Source organism: Triticum dicoccoides, chromosome 7A (genome assembly GCF_002162155.2).
Source record: "Triticum dicoccoides isolate Atlit2015 ecotype Zavitan chromosome 7A, WEW_v2.0, whole genome shotgun sequence".
Classification (NCBI taxonomy): Eukaryota; Viridiplantae; Streptophyta; class Magnoliopsida; order Poales; family Poaceae; genus Triticum; species Triticum dicoccoides.
In genome coordinates, this window is record NC_041392.1 from 433039375 (window position 1) to 433061789 (window position 22415).

Here is a 22415-nt window from a genome sequence, read left to right on the forward strand (position 1 = left end):
TTCACGACGTGTTCCACATTTCCCGGTTGAAGAAGTGCCACACAGAGATGGCTGATATACCGCTGAGAGACACAGTGCCGCTGGAAGCGATTCAGTTGGACAGTGATTTGACCTATGAGGAGAAACCAGTCAAGATACTTGAGTATGCCAGCCGAGTCACCCGCAGCAAGGTTACTAAGTTTTGCAAAGTTCAGTGGAGCCACCACACGGAGGATGAAGCCACCGGGGAGCAAGAGGAAGAATTGCTAAAGGACCACCCTGACCTATTTTCTAGCCAACACGAATCTCGAGGGCGAGATTCATCTTAAGGGGGGTAGGTTTGTAACATCCCAAATTTTCAATTTGGAATGTTATACACTAGATCATCATTGCATATCATATTTTATTGCATTTTGGCTGATCCTAGAAAATTCTACGCAACTCAAGGACCCTCGGAGAGAGTTGGGGATTTCGTTATTTTCATATTTGAGTTTTCTCAAATTTTGAAAATAGGATCATTTGATTTTATTTATTTTATCTTCAATTATTTCTATTACAAAAATATGAGAGAGGGAATAAAATGACTTTCCCAAAATAAAGAAATATTGAGGATTTAATAAAAAAATCAAATAAGATTTTATTTTGGTTTTATTTGCTATTTTATTTGAGTTTAGAAAAAAGCGTGTTTTTCAAAATTGCATTTAGGCCCCAAATAAATGTTCATCCTGTGCGGCTTGATTTTAGAAGTCGGGGAAAATTTATGTCGGGATTTTTGGAGTCTGTTCAGTATTCCTTTTGTTTTTTGTTTCTGAGGGTAACTATTTTAAAAAAAACGCAACCGACCTAACGGGCCGTGTCCGACCCAAACACTTGGCCCGGTCGGCTTTATAAGCCGGGGAGGCCCAGCCGGACCCCCCAAGCCCTAGCCGGACCCCCCAAGCCCTAGCCGCCCTAGCCGCCCCGCCGCCGCCGCCGCAAAACGCCGCCGTAACTGCCCGCGTCGCGCTGCGCCGCCGCCGCGCCTCGCCGCCCTCGCCACTGCCCCGCACCGACCCCGCCGCCCCGCGCCGTCCCCGTCAGACCGCCGCCCTGCCGCTCGCCGGAAGTAGACCTCGCCGCCGCCGGTTTTTCTCGAAAAACCGTTCGGTTTTCCATCGGTTTTGTTAGGTTTTTTTAGTTTCATTTTTTAAATAGATCGATTTTCTGATTTATTTATTTAGCGAGCATTCGCTTGGTCATTCGTTTTATTGAACGTGTTCATCGTTTAGATCTAGTTAACGAACGCCCGTTCATTAATCTGTTCGTCGTTTTCTTTTTCTCGGATTAAATCCGCGATTTTTCTGATCACGATTCCTGATCCGTTTTTCGTTCTAGTATAACTTTTCGCTCGTTTATCGGAATCAGGCGATTCAAGCGCCTGGAGTTTCGTCTTGAAACCCTCTTTCTGTTTAACCAACTCAAACAAGTTTTTGCCACTGTAAAATTTGCCCTAGATCTAGAATAGTAAACGAAGCTTGTTTCTTTTGCCGTTTGTCTTTCGTTGCTTCATTCGATTTGATTCTTTTTGCCAACCAGAGTTCTTAAGTTGAACTTTCTGGTTGGATCTCTTATTTGAGTTTTACCTATGCATTAGTTGAGTACTTATTGTATGCTTGTTTGTTTGTGATAGAGTACCCGGAGTGCGCCGCTTGCTACTTCGAATCGCTAGGTTTCCTGGATCATCAGCAAGGCAAGTAACACTTTGATCATACCTCCTACTACCCAGTTTTATTGCATTAGATCAATCCTCACACATTGCATGATTAGGATCTAATTAAATTGTGGGTTTGGGAAGTAGTTGAGGTAGTTCCTATTACCTGTTTATTATCAAAGCTTTGGGAGTTACTTCTACGTTGCTTATTATGCTATGCTATGCTAGTAGACGTGGATTGGGTGAGTGTATCCATGACAGATGTGAGATTGTTAAATTAATGGTTTATCTAAGGTGGCAACTTAAATACACATCTGGGTGGACTGAGGCACCTGGGTATTCCAGTGATTGCCCGTTTTCTTTTGGACCGCCACCCAGGCTCAAAGGGATCATGAGATTATTCATGCTAGAAACTTTCGTGTGCAGCCACAAGGTACTATGGGCTCTAGCATAGTTGATTAAGTCGTGCGAACTTTCATGTTGCAGACTTTTCAGACGATGATTAAGGTGCTTTTAGGTCGTGGTTCTATACTCAGTGATGCCGTTGGAGTTGATGGACTCACTTATCTTCCAAGCCTTCCGCTGTTATCGTTATTAGATGGCCTTAAGACATATTTATTGTAATAAGTTCTCTTTTGAGATACTTGATGTAATAAGTGTGTGATTGCTACTCTGTTATAAATCCTTCAAGTACTGTGTGGTGTCAGCATTACTGATCCAGGGATGACCCCTGAGCACAGAGATTGGACCATTTGAGGTCTGGTCGCTACAGAACTAGGGTTTGAGAGGAGATGGTGCTGGTGAAGATGTTGATGGAGCCTCCCGATGAGAGGATCATTGGTGATGATGATGGTGATGATTTCCCCCTCCCGGAGGGAAGTTTCCCCGGCAGAACAGCTCCGCCGGAGCCCTAGATTGGTTCCGCCTCGCGGCGGCGGAGTTTCGTCCCGTGAGCTTGCTTATGATTTTTTTCTCGATGAAAGACTCCATATAGCCAAAGATGGGCATCATAGGGCTGACAGGGGGCCCACGAGGTAGGGGGTGCGCCCAGGGGGGTAGGGCGCGCCCCCACCCTCGTGGACGGTGGGTGGCCCCCCTCTGGTACTTCTTTCGCCCAATATTTTTTATATATTCTGAAACGTGCTCCCGTGAAGTTTCAGGACTTTTGAAGATGTACAGAATAGGTCTCTAATATTTGCTCCTTTTCCATCCCAGAATTCTAGTTGTCGGCATTCCCCCTCTTCATGTAAACCTTGTAAAATAAGAGAGAATAGGCATAAGTATTTTGACATAATTTGTAATAACAGCCCATAATGCAATAAATATCGATATAAAAGCATGATGCAAAATGGACGTATCAGAAACCTTTCTTTTACTGATCCATTTTGAACTTCTTCAAAATCTTGTCAAGGTATGTGCTTTGTGAAATTCCTATTAAGCATCTCGATCTATCCCTATAGATCTTGATGCCCAATAGATAAGTAGCTTCACCGAGGTCTTTCATTGTAAAATTATTATTCAAGTATCCCTTTATGCTATCGAGAAATTCTATATCATTTCCAATCAACAATATGTCATCCACATATAATATTAGAAATTCTACACAACTCCCACTCACTTTCTTGTAAATACAGACTTCTCCGAAAGTCTGTATAAAACCATATGCTTTGATCACCTCATCAAAGCGTATATTCCAACTCCGAGATGCTTGCACCAGTCAATAGATGGATCGCTGGAGCTTGCACACTTTGTTAGCACCTTTAGGATCAACAAAACCTTCTAGTTGCATCATATACAACTCTTCTTTTAGAAATCCATGAAGGAATGCAGTTTTTGACATCCATTTGCCAGATTTCATAATTATAAAATGCGGCAATGGCTAACATGATTCGGACAGACTTAAGCATCGCTACGGGTGAGAAAGTCTCATCATAGTCAACTCCTTGAACTTGTCGAAAACCATTTGCGACAAGTCGTGCTTTTAGATGGTGACATTACCATCAGCGTCTGTCTTCTTCTTGAAGATCCATTTATTCTCTATGGTTCGCCAATCATCGGGCAAGTCAACCAAAGTCCACACTTTGTTCTCATACATGGATCCTATCTCAGATTTTATGGCCTCAAGCCATTTATCGGAATCTGGGCTCATCATTGTTTCTTCATAGTTCATAGGTTCGTCATGGTCTAGTAACATGACTTCCAGAACAGGGTTACGCTACCACTCTAGTGCATAACATGCTCTGTTCGACCTACGAGGTCCTGTAGTAACTTGATCTGAAGTTTCATGATCATCATCATTAGCTTCCTCTCTAGTTGGTGTAGGCATCACCGGAATGGATTTCTCCTATGTGCTACTTTCCAATCTGAGAGAAGGTACAATTACCTCATTAAGTTCTACTTTCCTCCCACTCACTTCTTTCGAGAGAAACTCCTTCTCTAGAAAGGATCCATTCTTAGCAACGAAGATCTTGCCTTCGGATCTATGGTAGAAGGTGTACCCAATAGTCTCTTTTGGGTATCCTATGAAGACGCACTTTTCTGATTTGGGTTCGAGCTTATCAAGCTGAAGCTAATATTATGGCAAATTATTCACAATGGCATACCGAAAGAGCTCCTACTAGTAAAAAAATTAATTCGTTTGAAGAGATTTCTTATTTGAGTGAAAAAGTTGACGCTCTTATGAAATTGGTTGCTATTAAAGTTCTCCTATTGATTTTAATGATATGCCTTTGTCTACTTTGATTGAGCAAACTAGTGATGCTGTAGATGTGAATTTTATCTCGCGATACAATTTCAATAACAATGCTTATAGAGGTAATTTTAATCCTAGGCCTTTTCCTAGTAATTCCTCTAATAATTATGGTAATTCCTATGGAAACCCTTCTTACAATAATAATAGGAACACCTCTGATCTTGAGAATAATATTATAGAATTTATCAACACTCAAAAAGTTTTCAATACTACAATAGAGGAAAAGTTGAATAAGATTGATGATTTGTCTAGAAGTGTTGACACAATTTCCCATGATGTAGAAAATATCAAGATGAAAATTTTTGTGCCTAAGGTTGAGGAATAAACTAAAGCTCTTTATGTTTCTATGGATGAAAGTAAGAAAAGAACCGCTATGCTTAGAGCTAAAAGAGAATTTTTAGAAAAAGCATTTTCTAGTGATTATTTTCATAAAAGTGATGAAGATCTTAAAATGACTGATGTTTATTCTATTGATTCCTTTTTTTAGTAAAATTAAGATTGATGATATATAAAGGGACTGAAGAAGAGTTAACTTTATCTAGAAGGCGTCCTAATAATTCGAAGGGTGAAAATCTTGTTGAGAAAATTGATAAAAGTGGTTTGAAGAGGTCAAAACTTTAACTAGTGATGTGCCCACTCTTTTGGATTACAAAGACTTTAATTATGATAGTTGCTCTTTGATTGATTGTATTTCTTTTTTGCAATCCATAATGAATTCACCCCATGCTTATGAACAAAATAAAGCCTTTTCTAAACATATTGTTGATGCTATTATGAAAGCTTTAGAAGAAAAGTTGGAATTAGAAGTTTTAATTCGTTGAAAACTACATGATGCATGGGAACCTACTATCAATGTCAAGATTAAAATTATGAATGTTTTGCTTTATGTGACTTGGGTGCTAGTGTTTCTACAATTCCGAAATCTTTATGTGATGTGCTTGGTCTTACCGATATTGAAGAGTATTCTTTAAATTTGCACTTGGCGGATTCTACTATTAAAAAGCCTATGGGAAGAATTAATGATGTCCTTATTCTTGCAAATAGGAATTATGTGCCTGTCAGATTTCGGGTTCCGGCAAAACCCTTGAGGTTCGAACACTAGGGTGCGCACGAAGATCTCCCCCCTCTCTAGCTTGTACACTCAACGATCTCACGGCCTAGCTTGACGGACCCAAAGAACATGAGACACAAGATTTATACTAGTTCGGGCCACCATTGTGGTGTAATACCCTACTCCAGTGTGGTGTGGTGGATTGCCTCTTGGGCCGAGGATGAACAGTTACAAGGGAAGAACAACCTCCTGAGGAGAGGTGTTCTTGTGCCCGGTGAACTTGTGTGAGGCTAAGGATGGAATGGCTCCGATCCAAGATGAGATGCCTAGCTATGGTGGTGTCTAGTCCTATTTATAGAGGCCCTGGTCCTCTTCCCAAATATTGAGCAGGAAGGGATCCCACAACGGCCAATTTGAAGGGGACAACTAGTACAAGCTATCCTGATAAAAGTAGTCTTCGCCTGCCAATGGCTCTGGTGGTGACGCCGTCTTAGGCTCCACGGTGACCTCCATCCTGCCGTCCTGCTGGCCTTGGTCTTGTTGCACCAATATGGAAACCTTTGCCCGATGCCTCGGAACTCCTTGCCTGTGCTTGCCTCCTTAACACCAAAGAGGGAACGAGGACACTGTGCTCGGATCATCATGGCTTACGTCATTGGAACCTCACGAGGTCCGCCTTGCTGCATGCAGGAAAAAGATCATTATTACCTTAGATCATGGAGGCCAGCGGTTGGCCTCCCCTTGGCTATAAATGGGAAGTGGGGGCAGAGCCCCCGTCACCCGTCTCTTCCTTGCTTCTCCCGCATCTTCTTCTTCCTTGCCCCACTGCTCGCTGGTGCGGTCATGGCGCCGATACGGAGGTTCTCGGCCGCAGAGAAGGGCAAGACTCCCCTCAACGAGCCCGAGATGCTCCCACCGAAGAAGAGGAGGTCCCATCATCGCGAGATGGTCGTGAGGCCGGTGGTGTCACGGTCGTGGTATGAGAGGCCACCTCATGGGTACCCGTTTCCCTTGTACGCTCGCGCCGAGGGCCCCGGAGGAAGGAGCGATGAGCGTCGCTGCCCGCGCCAGGGCCGTGGTTGTCGTGCCATGGTGCCACACGCTGTTGCCCCAGGATTCCATGCTGCGGACTCCTCGTGCGAATTTGTGCTGTGGGCGATGATGCCTCCAAGAACTTGGATTCGCTTCCCGCAGTTCTTCGCCGCAGAGGGGCCCCCTCGAGCTTTGTCTATAGCACACCGACTGTGATGCCCCAGCGACTGGAGCGGAAGTTGAAGTCGTCGCCTCCGGGAGGATCTTCATGACTCGAGGCTGGGGCGAGGTCGCCTGAGCCTGCCGCGCGAACGGCACCCTCGCCATCCACTTCGAGTATGACGGCGCCTCCACACTGTTCTTCAAGGTCTTCGACGAGGAAGGCCGCCGCTTGGAGTGCTTCCATGAAGGGGGTCGCCAGGACGGTGCAGCGGCGTGCGGGCCTGCCGCTGGCCTAGCCCGCAGCTCCTCCAGCAACAATGGTGACTCCTGGTGGTCCAGCGACTCTCCCGAGCTCGTGGAGTCTCCGGAGACGAGCGACGATAGCTACGTGCCCTCGAGCTCTCGTCAGGCCCGGAGCAAGGTTGTCGCGTCTGGCCGCCGTCGCCGTTGATCTGGATGGGGTTGGCGCCGGCCTTCTGTGTAGATAGAGCTCCTAGGAATTCCCTTCCTTTTGTTCCCTGCGAGGAATTGAAACGGACCCCGCAGGGGTGTGTAAAGCGTTTGTAATTCCTTTTGTTGATATCATCCTTATTGTGAAAATTTGCGAGCACATGTCCTGCTGAGGCTCGGTCTCCCCCTTTCTAATCCCGCAGCAGCTTGGTGCTCTACGCTGACAGGTACCGATCCCTAGGCAGGCTGCAGTCGTTGCTGGCATGCCAGGTCGCGATGCCGTGGTCAAGGCCAGGAGGTGAGCGGCCCAAGGTCCAGTAAGAGCTCCTGAGGCGCGATGCTCAAGAGGTCCCCTTTAGTGCACAAGCAGCTACTTGAGGATGGAAAAGGGAGGCGATATTGCCGCAGTAGGGCAGCGAAAAGGCGAGAATCTTATGTCGCGGCGCTGGGTCGGTCCAGGTACAAGACTTATCTTGGCGTTCTGGAGCCGGCTTCCTGTGCCACACCAGACTTGGGTGTCGGCCACTGCTGGGTAGCTAGGTTAGGCCCATGCGGACCTCCCCCTCTTCTCCATGTTGTTCCTGGTGCTCTACATCCTCAAGTCCCGGCCCTCGAGCGAGCTCAGCCGCCGCTGGTATGCCAGGTCGCGATGCCGTGGTCGAGGCCAGGGGGTGAGTGCTGGAGAGCCAGTAAGAGCTCCTGAGTCGCGATGCTCAGGAGCCCCCCTTTTAACACGCAAGCAAATTGCATGGGAGAAGAGAGAGAGAGTCCGCGGTACCGCCCGCTGTAGTTCTCAAGAAGTTCCTGCAAGTCAGCGCGAGGAGGGGAACAAATCGCCGCGGTGATCGCCCGTCCGTTGCTGGCTTGTGGGAGGGTACTCCCTACTGCGGAGAGCCCCCGGGGCGTGTACAGCCCCGCCCTGGCACATGGCTTGCACGGCGGGGTTAGGTGGGGTGTATCTAGGCGCTCGTGAGCCAGCGCGGGACTCACGAGGCCCTACCTCAAGGCGGGTTGCGTCTGGTCTTGATTCTTGATGGCTGTGGCATTCCTGCGAGATGGTTAGACAACCTACACTAAAAGGATTTCCTGAGGATATCGCATGAGAAGGCCAAGCACCAACGACCCCAGGAGGTGACGTGAACGGAGCCGGCCCGCCAGACAGAGCTCAGCTGTTGGATTTATCGATGCTGCAGGGACGGGCCCGAGCATAGATGCCGTGCCTAGCCTTCTAATGCGAAGAATCCTAAAGAAGTACAATCGGCGCGCGGCTCCCATGGTAGGTGACAATCGAGCAGGTGATATCCATAGGCAGATTACGCATGAAAACACAAGTAGCTTAGGTAAATGCGAGAATGATACATGCCACTGGGTTGGACCCGAGCGGCCTGGGGTTAATGCTGCCCGTGGGGCGCTCCCAGCAGAGTGAACTGAAGATGCAAGCAGATACATGCCATAGAGACGGACCCAGGCGGCCTTGGGATGATGCAGCCTAGGGGCGCCCCTAGCTAAATGAACATGGAAAGATGTCACCTGGTTTGGTTGCCGAAGGAGTGTTGGGGTAGCTGAAGACGCGTAGCAAAGAAGTCGCCCCTCACGAGAAGTCGAGGCCCTGAGCCTCGGGAGGCTCTGGAGGATCGGGCGGCCTCCGAAGGACCGTCTGCATCTCCACCAGGACTGCGGGATGCCTCTCCTCCTGGCCCACCATGACGTTCTGCAGGTTGCCCTGGAAGGCGGTAGCCATGCTCGGCAGGCTGAGCGGCATGCGAACATAGCTGTGAGGCGGGCCCTCACACCGGCCTGTACGTGAAGGACAGAAGCGCTCCAGAGATGCGGCCCGGTTGAGCCTTGGGATGTCGATGTAGACGCGCAGCTCACTACCCTCGCCTGGGTGGGGAGCAACGCCAGGTGGGCGCTGGTCGCCGCGTATTGCTCTTGCTTCCCGAAGCTCCTGGGATGCCTTGGTGATGAACTCCTATGCACCGGGCGCTCTTCGCCCGGTGTCCTCCTGAGGGAAACGTGCCGCGAAGCACGCCTCCACGTGGTGCTCGAGCGCCTTCCTCGTGATGCTGTCTAGGTCTGAGGCCCTCCATAAGAGAGCCCCCAAGCCCTGCCCGAGGACGGCGCCGGGTGCGCCTCCCTATGCAAGGGAGAGAGGCGCCCCAGGCGCGGGCGTAGATCCTGAAGTGGTGCCGTCGGAGGTACCGCTCCCTTGTGGTCCGGTGTGGAGCAGCTTCTTCTTCTTTTTGGGGTCCTTAGGAGGGTACTGTGTTGCATTGCTGTCGGGGTCTTCGATTGATGCATCTTGGAAGGCACGCTCGAGGGAGCACACCGCGTCTCTTTCTTTGCAGGGGACAGTGATGATTCCGCCGCTTCCGGGCATCTTGAGGACGTTCTAGGCAAGGTGGGCGACTACCATGTATTTGGCCAGCGCTGGGTACCCGAGGATGGCATTGTACGACAGACGGATGTGGGCGACGTCTAAGTCGATGAGCTCGGTGTGGTAGTTGTCGCGCTGACCGAAGGTGACAGGGAGGCGAACCTGCCCTATCGGGGTGGTAGAGCGGTCAGTCACTCCTGAGAAAGGTTGGGTAGGCTGGAGCTGATCGTATGGCACTTGAAGGCTGTCGAAGGTCTCGACGGACAGGACATTGAGCCCTGCGCCACCGTCGATGAGGGTCTTGGTGACTTGGACATTGCTGATGACGGGTGAATAGAGCATTGGGAGAACGACGGCCGTTGCCGCGCACTTGAGCTGGTCCGTCGAGCTAAAGGTGATGGCGTACTTGGACCATCTGAGAGGGCATGTGGCCTCTAGCCTGGGGAGGACTGCGTTCACCTCGCGAGCAAACTGCTTGAAGAATCGTTGAGAGGCTGGGGCTTGAGCTCCGCCCAAGATGCAGGCGATAGCTCGCGGCTCTTGGAAGCCCCCGGCCCCCTCGTCCTGTTGATGGTCGTCGTTCCTTCTTGGCGGCGGCAGGGGAGGGAGACCAGGGTTGCCCTGAGGACGGTCCTCTTGAGGCTGGTCCCTCCAGGCACCCTCACAAGGCTGGTCCTGCCAGCGATCCTCGCGAGGCTGGTCGCGCCACTCTTGGCGGGGCCCACGGTCGTCCCAACGTCCTCCACCACGTCCACCTCCTCGGCCATAGCCCCGTTCCTTGCGCTCGGGGCGTCGACCGAAGCGTCCATCTTGAATGGCCCTGAGCTCTTAACAGTCATTAGTGTTGTGCGTGCGCATGTTGTGGAAGGCACAGAAAGTGCGGCTGCCCTTGGGCGACTCGGGAAGATCTCAGCCGCGCTTGGTGTCTGGTTCCGCCGTGAGCACTGCCACTCCTTTGTGCTTCACGTCCTTGGCCTTGGCCTTCTTCTCCTCTGGATCCGCAGCAGGGAGCTCGAGGAGGGAGAGGCGCCCCTCCTCAGCTCTTGCACACTTGGTCGCAATGTTGAATAGCTCCAAGGTCGTGCACAACTCTTCATAGATGGCGAGCTCCTCCTTCATCTTGACGTCGCGGACGCCGTCGGAGAATGCTGAGATGATGGCCTCATCCGGTACCTTGGGGATCTTGATTCACGCGTTGTTTAAGCATTGGATGTATTTCTGCAGAGTTTCTCCTGGTTGTTGCTTGATGCGGCGCAGGTCACCCGCGACCGGGGGGTGGTCGCAAGTGCCCTGGAAGTTGGCGATGAAGTGGTCGCACATCTCGTCCCAAGAGGAAATCAAGCCTGGGGGCAGGTTTAGGAGCCATGAGCGGGCGCCGTCCTTGAGAGCCATGGGAAACCAGTTCGCCATGACCTTTTCGTCACCATTGGCCACTTCGATGCTCAGCTTGTAGAGCTGCAGAAACTCTATAGGGTTGGGGGTGCCATCGTAGCGAGGAGGTAGATCTGGCTTGAACTTTCTTGGCCAAACGATGCTACACAACTCGGGAGTGAAGGCGCGGCAGCCCGCCATGGCCACCACGACCCATCGTGGAGGCAGAGCTTGGTCGTGATGCCCCTGCGCCGCCACGGCACGCGGTGCATGGCCCTGTCGCAGCAAGCAATCCTGGCGCAGCGGAGCTGGGAGTGGTGGAGCGTTTCCTTGTGGACGGGGAATCTCTTGGCAGCTTCTTTCTTCATGTGCGAGCACGTGGCGCAGTGGGCCACGCCGTGGGGGCCCACACCTTGGAGCGAGGGCGCCGTCCTGACGTGGGAGAGGCGGAGGCGCACCGCGAGCTGCATGCCTCAGTGCAAGGGCGCCATCTTGTTGCGGAGGAGGCGGAGGCACTCCGTGAACCACATCGCCCGCAGCTGGGGCGGGCGAGGCAACGAGAGGGATGGTGCAGGAGAGCCTCCCGCGGCGCTGACGAGCTCGGCGATGCGGTTCAGCCAGTCCTCATAGAGGTCGTGGACTGGACGGTAGCGCAGGAGCTCGCGTGCCATGAGCAGCGCGGCCTGCGCATCCGTGGGTGCACGGCGAGCGTGAGATGACGAGCCGGCCAGAGTCAGCGACGGGGTGGTGGTGTGGCCATAACGGTGGATGGAGAGATGCAGCGAAGAGGCTTGCTGCTTGTTTGCCGCCGGACCGGTGACGGCGTTGGCGGCGGGTGACGGAGAACGACGGGGAGGCCCGCCTACTGGGGCCGTCTGAGAGACACAGGCGGCGAGAGTGGCCCGGGGCTCTGCGCGAGCCTGGCGAGCATCGGCCATGAGCTTGGTGGAGTGACGAAGCATGGATCGACGAAGAAGAAGGCTTCGGCGCACCCCTACCTGGCGCGCCAAATGTCGGATTTTGGGTTCTGGCAAAATCCTTGAGGTTCGAACACTGGGGTGTGCACGAAGATCTCCCCCTCTCTAGCTCGCACACTCAACGATCTCACAGCCTAGCTTGACGGACCCAAAGAACATGAGACACAAGATTTATACTAGTTCGGGCCACCGTTGTGGTGTAATACCCTACTCCAGTGTGGTGTGGTGGATTGCCTCTTGGGCTGAGTATGAACAGTTACAAGGGAAGAACAGCCTCCTGAGGAGAGGTGTTCTTGTGCCCGGTGAACTTGTGTGAGGCTAAGGATGGAATGGCTCCGATCCAAGATGAGATGCCTAGCTATGGTGGTGGCTAGTCCTATTTATAGAGGCCCTGGTCCTCTTCCCAAATATTGAGCGGGAAGGGATCCCACAACGACCAATTTGAAGGGGACAACTAGTACAAGCTATCCTGACAAAAGTAGTCTTTGCCTGCCAAAAGCTCTGGTGGTGACGCCGTCTTGGGCTCCACGGTGACCTCCGTCCTACTGTCCTGCTGGCCTTGGTCTTGTTGCACCGATATGGAAACCTTTGCCCGATGCCTCGAAACTCCTCGCCTGCGCTTGCCTCCTTAACACCAAAGAGGGAATGAGGACACTGTGCTCGGATCGTCATGGCTTACGTCATTGGAACCTCGCGAGGTTCGCCTTGCCTTGATCTCTCCGCCCCTCGCGAGCTAGCCTGGTGAGGCCGCCCCTGAGGAGGTCTTGCATCATCCGCCTCATGAGGCTTGGCCACTCGCGAGGGTCTTGGGTGTTTCCTGGTGAAAATGGGCCGTACGGGGCCGCTGGAGGAGCCACGCTGCGGGCCGCAGGCAGGCAAGTCTGGGGACCCCCGTTCCCAGAACGCCGACAGTGCCCATAGATTTTATTGTTCTTGATATTGATTGCAACCCGTCTTGTCCAATTATTCTTGGTGGACCGTTTCTACACACTATCGGTGTCGTGATTGATATGAAAGAGGGCAATATTAAGTTCCAATTTCCACTAAGGAAGGTATGGAACACTTTCCTAGAACAAGAGTTAGGCCACCATATGAAGCAAACATGAGGGCATCTTATGGATCTAGAACCAAAGATGACAAAATTTAGATCCTTGCTTTATGCCTAGCTAGGGGCGTGAACCAATAGCGCTTGTTGGGAGGCAAACCCGAATAAAATTTATTTTTGTCTTTTGCTTTCGGTTCTTGAGTGTTTACACAATTATGCTACTGTTATGATTGTGTTTTTTGTGTTTTAATTAGTGTTTGTGCCAAGTAAAGCCTTTAGGATCTTCTTGGATGATAGTTGTTTGATCTTGCTGAAAAATAGAAACTTTTGCACTCACGAAATTAATATTCATTTCTAACCAAAGCGTGATAAAATACCAATTCTTTTTGCAGTAGATTAATATACAAATTTCTCAGGTCGTCCTAATTTTTCATATTTTTTGGAGTTATATAAGTATTCGAAATACCCGGATTGCTACGAACTGTTCTGTTTTTGACAGATTCTGTTTTCTTTGCATTGTGTGCTTGTTTTGATGATTCTATGGTTTTCTGAAGGGTTTTTGCCATAGAAAAGTTGGAATACATTAGATACAATGCAAGAATAAAATATGAATTGGTTTGCAACAACACTTATAGTAGTGATTTGTTTTCTTATACTAACGGATCTCATGAAGATTTTGTTGAGTTTTGTGTGATTGAAGTTTTCAAGTTTTGGGTTATCTTACGATGGATGAAGGAATAAGGAGTAAGAAGAGCCTAAGCTTGGGGATGCCCATGGAATCCCAAGCTATTATCAAAAGAGAAGCAAGCAACTAAGCTTGGGGATGCCCCGAGTGGCATCCCCTCTTTCTTCTAACAACCATTTGTATTTTACTCGAAGCTATATTTTTATTCGTCACATACTATGAGTTTTGCTTGGAGCGTCTTGTATGATATGAGTCTTTGATTGTTTTGTTTTGTGTTTTTAGTCTTGATCCCTTGCTGGACACACTTGTTTGAGAGAGCCAAAATTGTGCCATGACTTGTTGGAATTGCTCTCTATGCTTCACTTAAATCTTTATGAGCTATGGAATTGCTCTAGTGCTTCACTTATATCTTTTTGAGCACGGTGTGCTTTAGTATTTTTGAAGAAATGCACTCTTTCTTCATTTAGATTTATTTGAGAGTTAGTAATTTTTTTAAGAAATTCTACTTAAATTAATTTGCGAGAAAGAAATATTATGCTCATGATCTTCACTTATATTTGTTTGAGCTTATCAAAAGCAACACATGAAAATTAGTCCCAAAGTGATAGATATCCAAGAAAGATATCATAAAACTTTCATGAAGATCATTGGACAAAATAAACTTGATTATTTGTAATAGTTTTAAGATATGATGATGTGATATGATATGTGAGTCATGTTGATAAGTAATTATGCTTTAGTAAGAATATTGGTGTTAAGGTTTGTGATTCCCTATGCAAGCACGAAAGTCAATAGTCATGCAATGAAATTACATCCTCCTTGTGGTGCATTAATCGGTGTTAATTATGCTCAATGCTCGCTTATGAGATTATTTGTTTCTTGGTTGGTCGCTTCTCAATCTTTTGCTAGCCTTCATTTTGCACTAAGTATGGTCACTACTTGTTCATCCAAAATCCTTTAAACCAGTTTTGCCACATGAGTCCACTATACCTACCTATATGTGGTATTCTTTTGCCATTCTAAGCAAATTTGTATGTGCCATCTCGAATTTTCAAAGTAAATTTCTCTTTTTGTGTGCTCGTACCGCTCGTGAGGCGGTGAGGGGTGGCCAATATTTTCCATGCTATATGTGTTATTCTCACGATGGGTGTTCATTCACTTGTCATTGCACGAAAGTAAGACAAAGGTATTAGGGATGCCCAGTCCCGAAATGAAAAATGAATTCACTTTATGTTGTCAAATAATAAATTCCTTGTAAAGTGTTGGTATGGAGTGCACCCGTGGATACGGTTAGCCATGGAAAGTGAAAGTATGGTTGAAAAAGGAATAAACTTTAATTTATGTTTGGGAACCACCTATGATATATCTAGCATGGAAAGTGTCAGGAGCTCTAAGTCGTTTTTTTGGTGGGAAAAGTATGCCTCTCAAAATGTTTTTATCTCTAAATTTTCGCTTTGAGCTCTGGCACCTATACAAATCCCTACTTCCCTCCACGACGGGCCTTTCTTTTACTTTATGCAATTTTATTTTTAATTTGAGTCTCCATCTTCTTTTATAAAGCACCAACTAGGGGGCACGATGATCGTACTTGAGCATTGGGTGTAGCTAATATGCGAGTGTGTTTCATGAATGGATCAATGATTGAGCATAATGGGCTAGTGATAACTTATTTTAGCATTGATATTTTGAAATACATGGTTGATTGTTGATATGCTTGAGTATTTAAGTCTCATGTCAAAACTAGACTATCGCTTTGAATCATATAAAAGTCCAATGTCCATGCTATAAAGAAAAGAAAATGTGATGCCATGTTACGCAACATTCCACATCAAAAATTATGTTTTTATCATTTACCTACTCGAGGACGAGCATGAATTAAGCTTGGCGATGCTGATACGTCTCCACCGTATCTATATTTTTTGATTGTTCCATGCTGTTATATTATCATTCTTGGATGTTTTATAATCATTTTATGTCATTTTTGGTACTAACCTATTGACATAGTGCCAAGTGCCAGTTATTGTTTTCTGCATCTTTTTTACATCGCAGGAAATCAATATCAGACGGAGTCCAAATGCAGCGAAACTTTTTGTGGATTTTTTTGGACTAGAAGACATCCAATGGGCCGGAGAAGCGCCTGGGGGGTGCTCGGAGGGGAGCACAACCCACCAGGGCGCACTTGGAGGCCCAGGCACGCCCTGGTGGGTTGTGCCCACCTCGGGTGCCTCCCGAACCGACTCTTTGCTCTATAAATACCCCAATATTCCAGAAACCCTAGGGGAGTCGACGGAAATCAATTCCAGCCACCGCAGAGTCTAGAACCACTAGATCCAATATAGACATCATCTCAAAGGGGCTCATCATGTCCATTGGTGCCTCTCCGATGATGTGTGAGTAGTCTTTTGTAGACCTTCGGGCCGTAGTTAGTAGCTAGATGGCTTACTCTCTCTCTCTCTCCCCCTCTCTTTTGATTCTCAATACAATGTTCTCTTGGAGATCCATATGATGTAACTCTTTGCGGTGTGTTTGTTGGGATCCGATGAACTTTGAGTTTATGATGAGATCTATGTTTTTATCCATGAAAGTTAATTGTGTCTTCTTTGATCTCTTATATGCATGACTGCTTATATCCTCGTATTTCTTCTCCGATATTTGGGTTTTGTTTGGCAAACTTGATCTATTTATCTTGCAATGGGAAGAGGTTCTTTGTGATGGGTTCGATCTTATGGTGTTTGATCCCAGTGACAGAAGGGGAACCGACACATATGTATCATTGCTATTAAGGATAACAAGATGGGGTCAATTTCTACATAAATAGATCTTGTCTACATCATGTCATCATTCTTATTGCATTACTCCATTTCTCCATGAACTTAATACACTAGATGCATGCTGGATAGCGGTCGATGTGTGGAGTAATAGTAGTAGATGCAGGCAGGAGTCGGTCTACTAATCTTGGACGTGATGCCTATATAATGATCATTGCCTGGATATCGTCATGATTATTTTAAGTTCTACCAATTGCCCAACAGTAATTCGTTTACCCACCGTTTGCTATTTTTCTCAAGAGAAGCCACTAGTGAAAACTATGGCCCCTGGGTCTATTCTTTATTATATCTGCCTTCGCGATCTATTTTCCTTTGCTTTTATTTTCAGACTTATTAAACCAAAAATAAAAAATACCTTGCTGCAATTTATTTCATCCGAGATCTATTTATCCCATCTATCATATTTTTATCACGTCTGTTTGCCAATTTCTGGCGCCGCTACCCAAAAGGGATTGACAACCCCTTTTACACGTCGGGTTGCGAGTATTTGTTATTTGTGTGCAGGTGTTGTTTACATTGTGTTGCTTGGTTCTCCTACTGGTTCAATAACCTTGGTCTTATCACTGAGGGAAATACCTACCGTTGTTGTGCTGCATCATCCCTTCCTCTTTGGGGAAATACCGACGTAGTCTAGCAGACATCAATATGCAAGAGGCAAAGAAATCAATGAAAGAAAAAGGTATTAAAGCTGAGGATGTCAAAAATTTACCTCCTATTGAAGAAATACATGGGCTTGAAACACCACCGTTGCCTAAGGTGGTAGAGGTAAATTCTCTTATGAACTTCAATGATAATGACAATCCTCACAATATGCATCCTAGCTAATGCCTTTATGAGTTTGACAATTACACTAGAAAACAAGATCACTTCAATGCAAACATTATGGAAGAATTGAAATACAATTCTGATATGCTTGCTTGCTTGAGTGACTTGTTATTTAGAATCTCAAATGATGTTAGAGGTGTTGGAAAGCATGCTTCTATGGTTCAAGCCCAGTTAGAACAAGTTGCTAAATCTCAAAGAGAGTGTCTTGATGAAATGAACAATAATATAAATGACTTTGCTGTTAGAGTAGCCACTAGAGGAGGTAAAGTGACTCAGGAGCCACTTTATCCTGAGGGACACCCAAAGAGAATTGAACAAGATTCTCAAAGAATTAACACTGATGCACCTAGTCCTTCTAAAAAGAAAAATAAGAAGGAAAATGATAGGACTTTGCATGCCTCCAGTGAACCTGAAGTAGAAAAACCTCCCGATGCTACTAATGATGTTTCTATCTATGATGCTGAAACTCAATCTGGTAATCAACACTCACCTTCTGATAATGAAAAATATAATGATGAGGTTCATGAGGATACTTAGACGAATGATAGAGAACCAAATAATGATGTTGAAATAGAACCAGCTGTTGATCTTGATAACCCACAACCCAATAATAAAAGGTATGATAAAAGAGACTTTGTTGCTAGAAAACATGGTAAGGAATGAGAACCATGGGTTCAAAAACCTATGACTTTTCCACCTAAGTCAATTAGGAAGAAAGATGATGAAGAATTTAAGCGCTTTGCTGAGATGATTAGGCCAGTCTTTTTGCGTATCTGCTTGGCCGATATATTAAAAATGCCTCCTTACACAAAGTACATGAAAGACATCATCACCAATAAGAGAAAAATACCGAAGGCTAAAATCTCCACCATGCTTGCTAATTATACTTTTAAGGATGGAGTACCTAAAAACTGGAGATCCGGGAATACCAACTATACCTTGCTCCATCAAAAGTAATCATGTGAAAACTTCTTTATGTGATTTAGGAACTGGCGTTGGTGTTATGCCTTTCTCTTTATACAAAAGGCTTGATTTGCATACGCTCACACCTACTGAAATATCTTTGCAAATGGCTGACAAATCAACTGCCATACCTATCGGTATTTGTGAGGATGTGCCCGTTGTTGTTGCTACTGTTAGTATCTTAACTGACTTTGTTATACTTGAGATGGCCGAGGACGACAACATGTCGATTATCCTTGGTAGACCCTTTTTGAACAATGCAGGGGCTATTATTGATTGCAATAAAAGCAAGGTAACTTTTCATATCAATGGTAATGAGCATACGGTGCACTTTCCGAAGAAACAATCCCAAGTGAATGGTATTAATGTTATTGAGAAATCTCCAACAATCACTATTGGAAGTTTCAACTACCTCTACCTACCATAAAAAATAAATATGAAATACTTATTGTTGGGGACATTCATATCCTCGTTGAGGTAACTTACTGTTTTATGAAAGTTCTTCGGTTTCATGCTAATCGAAAGTGGTTGTTAATAAGACTTGATCAACCTTATTAATGAATCATTTTTGAGAGGTATGAGGTCGATGAATTTAGTAAGCACTACCTTCTGTCCCTATCTTTTGTTTTCTGTTTTTATTAGTTAAATAAAATAAAGTGTCATGTTTTGTTTCTTTTCTGAATTTCCCATGCAATAAAAAATGACCCAAAAATAAAAGTTCTCAGAATACTCTGAAAATTTAATACGATTTTTTCTAAATATTTCAGAAATTTTGGTACAAATAACATCAGAGGGGGTGCACCAGGTGCGCACAACCCACCTAGGCACACCCTGGTGGGTTTTGGTCCCTACGTGGTCCCCTCACTTATCCCATCATCCCATATCATCACCTACCTCCAGAAAAAAAATCACCATTGCTCTCTCTCTCGTGTTCTTGCTCTCAAACCCGCGAATTTCGATCTCTTTGTTCAAAGATCCATTTCCGAAACTGTTACGGGGGATTGTTGCTTGGTATGTGACTCCTCCGTTGGTCCAATTAGTTTTTGCTTTAGTGGTTTATATTTTGAATGATTAGTCACTCTTGGTGCTGCGGTAGATGAGCTTGCATGTTGAATCCTTGGAGTTCTAAGTAGTTTGAATGTTTGATATGGCCTCTATGCATCCATATGAGTAGTGGCTATCAATCTTGTGAAGTTTCGTTGAGAAAAATTTTGTGGACTAAAAATTTTAGAATTTTATTTATAGGAAAAAGATGAGTATCTTTAGGAAGTTTGCTTACAAGAAGAACTCCAAGGGAGTTACTGGGGAGTCATCTGACAATGATCTCCGCACCCGAAGAATGGCAGAAGTACGACCGTGCGAATGGTCGCATAACCCATTCATGGAGAGAGCCGGAATCCATCAAGAGTTTGCACAATATGTTGCTAATGCCGGTCTCACCGACTTCATCGCAGCTGAATGCGAACAATATCATCTCCTCACAAATTCCTTTGTGCAAAGTTTTCATTTCATAAGTAGGAATAATCCTCTCGAGGTGAAGTTTAATTTATATGTTGAAACCCATCAGATACCACTTACTGGATTTTGTGACATATGCTTGATAGCTTCTGATGGGGACTTGAGAGAGCCTAGGCCCGCAGAGTTTGATGGTTTTTACTGCACTCTGACAGTGGGGGATGATAGAGGGGTGTCAGGTGTCACGGCCACTAGCTTACCCTTTCCTGCCGTGCATTATTTTGCTCTTTTCATTGTGAAGTGTTTGCTTGCTAGGGAGAAGGTAGGTGCATTCAGTGCCCCAGACTTCGTTGTTTTACACCGTGCACTTTACGGCGACAACACTTATATCTTGGGAGCTACTGTGGCACGTGCCTTCAGATTAACAGATCCAAGGGTAAAATACATGGTGGTATTTATGCTACTCGCTTGGCTAGTCACTTTAACATTTAAATACACGATCATGATTATCCTTTACCCAATGTTTATTTAGATCGTCAAGCTATGGCACACCACCACTTTATTGATAGCGAGAACACCACCATGGACGTTCCTTATAACTTGGTTTTTAGTGAGATTACACGTGATGTTATTCCGTTGCCTGCACCTTCTCTGTTTGATCCTATTGCCAGGGGCGGATGCAGGATCTTCCCAAAGGACATTGTCACCTACTAGAACAACCTGGCTGCGGCACAGGAGGAGCCTCAGGAGTGGGACCCTTAGGTGCCCGCTCCCCAGCACTTCAACATGGGACCCGATGGCTTCTTTGAGTGGTGATTACCAAGTTAGGACAAAATCCTAAGCTTGGAGGAGTACGTATTTCCACCGACATTTCATTCATGTTCACGCATTTTCGTTCCATTTGTTGGTGTCCACACTTTTTCATTTTACCATCCATGCTAGATTTATTTTCTTGCCTTCTTCTTGTGTGTTTGAAAAACTTAAAGAAAATACAAAAATATTTCCTGCTTCTTTTCGGTTTTTCTTCCTAGCTTAGTTAGTTGTAGTATTAAAAAAACAAAAATATTTCCTTGTTCTTCTTTTGCTTGTTGGGAGCTTTCCCATGTAAATAGTTTTTCTCATTGTTGGTTTTCCTTTTCATTTGCTTGTTCAAGAAAAAACAAAATCTCCAAAAATATTTCAGTGTGTTTCTCTGAATTTATTTTCTTTTTATTGAGTCTTACCAAGGAGAAGATCCCGATGAAAATGTTGAGTGGCTCTCATATGCATTATTGTTGATCTAACAAAGATCCCATATTACCTTGTCTTCTCCTTTTTGAATAAAATGTTTGCAGATTCCAGCTTAGTCCACGACACTCTTGCACTATTATTATTTTCATATCATTCGGCCGTGCAAGTGAAAGGCAATAATGACAATATTTGATGAACTGACTGTGGCAGAGAGAAACGGATATGAACTCAACTTGCTCTGTTTTTGTAAATATGTATAACCTAGTATCCATGATTCAGCCTATTATGATCAAACATGTTTGTAATGACAATTAGAGATTATAGTTCCTCATGCGATGCTTAAGTAGCTAGGAGTGGATAATGATTTATCTTGGATGTCAACATTGTGTTAAATTGATTGTGATGTAGTATGATGATATGGTATCCTCCTCTGAATATTCGAGTGGCTTGACTTGGCACATGTTCATGCATGTAGTTGAATCAAAACCAACATAGCCTCTATAATATTTATGTTCATGGTGTTCATATCCTACTCATGCTAGTATCCAATGTTACTTATGCATAATGCATGTTCATGACCGTTTTCGCTCTCTAGCTAGCTGCTTCTCAACCTAATTGCTAGCCTTTGCCTGTACTAAGCTGGAGTTCTGCTCGTGCATCAAAAATCCTGAAACCCAAGTTATTCCAGATGAGTCCACCATACCTACCTATATGTGGCATTACCCTGCCGTCCTAAGTAAATTTGCATGTGCCACCTCTAAAAACTTCAAATAAATATCCTTTTTGTGTGCCTGGATTGTTCATAGAATGACAGGCATTAGTCAGTATCTTCCATGCTAAGCGGGTTATTCTCATGATGAGTGTTGCTTCACTCGTCCTTGCATCAGAGGGGCGGTAATAGGGATTCATAGTGCTGAAGTCAAATTGCAAACAATTCAACAAACTCCCCCAGGATTGTTGTTGGTATGGACGGCACCCGTTGTTTCAGACAAGCCATGGAGTGTGATTGTTGGTGGATGGGGGAGTAAACCTTTACTTTTATCGCTTGGGAACCACCACTAATGTGTTTAGCATGGAAGATACCGATAACTAATGGTCGCGAAGTAAACAAGAACAGTGCATTTCTCAAAATTTCATTTACCTTTGTTTTAAAAACTTGAGCTCTGGCACCTCTGCAAATCACTGCTTCCCTCTGCGAAGGAACTATCTATTTACTTTTATGTTGTGTTATCACCTTCTCAAATAAGCGCCAGAACCTGAGAGCACTATTGTCATCCTCATGCATTGTGTGTAGATAATGTTGGGTGCATCATGACTGGATCTTTTCTACCATGAATTACAATGTTTAGTCGCTACTTGAACTTTGGGGGTGCTCTGCATTTATGTTTTGCGGTCTCAGAAAGGGCTAGCGAGATACCACTGTTGTCATATTATATCATAGTTGTTTTGACAAAGTGTTGTTGTTTGAGATATCTTATTATTGCTCGCTAGTTGATTATGCCATTGATATGAGTTAATATAATTTTTAGGAGTTATTGTCGAC